This window comes from Sinocyclocheilus grahami, unplaced genomic scaffold (genome assembly GCF_001515645.1).
Source record: "Sinocyclocheilus grahami isolate Dianchi unplaced genomic scaffold, SAMN03320097.WGS_v1.1 scaffold33.1, whole genome shotgun sequence".
Lineage (NCBI taxonomy): Eukaryota > Metazoa > Chordata > Actinopteri > Cypriniformes > Cyprinidae > Sinocyclocheilus > Sinocyclocheilus grahami.
The window spans coordinates 1,012,674-1,014,229 of NW_015505212.1; positions in this window are offsets into that span (position 1 = coordinate 1,012,674).

Consider the following 1,556-nt stretch of genomic DNA (forward strand, 5'->3'; position numbering starts at 1 on the left):
GCCTTGTTGATAGAGGCTATTTACAGTAGCTCCACCCACAAATGTGTTATAGGGATAGTCAACACTATAAAATTAACCGTCTAACCGTCAGCTTCAGTGGTGTAGATGGTAAAGCGCACCATGGTCTTTTTGACGCAATCGACCCGGGTTCCTTTTACCGATTTACCGAACTTTTTTCTTCCTTTTCAAATCTCATATCACATCAGAAACGCATTTATTTTCAATAAAAATGAAGGAAACAATCAAAAAGTTAAAGATAAAGTACCGGGTAGGGTTAGGGATGGCTTTATTGTCCCAGTAAGGTGAGGCTGAGCCCGCGTCCTCAATCATAACTCGCTCAAGGGACGAGGCCATGTCACCTTTTCACGATGATAATATATATTTTTTTATCCAAATAGCTTGCTGAAATGCTTATGTGGCCGCCTCATCTATGTCAGCCATGCTGATCATGACCTGTCCCGGTGACCCTGATCGCGCCTGACCTGCCTTCTGTTTCCATTATACTCCTTCCGTTTCCACTATACTCCTTCCGTTTCCACTATACTCTCTCTCACACATACATACATTCTTCTCTTACATACACATATTTTCTTCAGACATATATACATTCTATATATATATGTATATACATTCTTCTCTTACATACACATATTTTCTTCAGACATACATACATTCTATATATATATGTATGTGTAAGGAGAATGTAAGTGTGTGAGAGTAGAAATGTATGCATGTGTAAGGAGAATGTATGTGTGTGAGAGTAGAAATGTATGCATGTGTAAGGAGAACGTAAGTGTGTGAGAGTAGAAATGTATGCATGTGTAAGAAGAATGTAAGTGTGTGAGAGTAGAAATGTATTGACGGACTGATCCGTGTAAACGAAAGAATGAATGGGGCCATGTATCGTGAGATTTTGAGTGAAAACCTCCTTCCATCAGCAAGGGCATTGAAGATGAAACGTGGCTGGGTCTTTCAGCATGACAATGATCCCAAACACACCGCCCGGGCAACGAAGGAGTGGCTTCGTAAGAAGCATTTCAAGGTCCTGGAGTGGCCTAGCCGGTCTCCAGATCTCAACCCCATAGAACATCTTTGGAGGGAGTTGAAAATCCGTGTTGCCCAGCGACAGCCCCAAATCATTACTGCTCTAGAGGAGATCTGCATGGAGGAATGGGCCAAAATACCAGCAACAGTGTGTGACAACCTTGTGAAGACTTACAGAAAACGTTTGACCTCTGTCATTGCCAACAAAGGGTATATAACAAAGTATTGAGATTAAATTTTGTTATTGACCAAATACTTATTTTCCACCATAATTTGCAAATAAATTCTTTAAAAATCCTACAATGTGATTTTCTGGATTTTTTTTCTCATTTTGTCTCTCATAGTTGAGGTATACCTATGATGAAAATTACAGGCCTCTCTCATCTTTTTAAGTGGGAGAACTTGCACAATTGGTGGCTGACTAAATACTTTTTTTCCCCACTGTACATATACAGTACATACATGCATACATATACATATACAGGTGCATCTCAATAAATTAGAATATCATG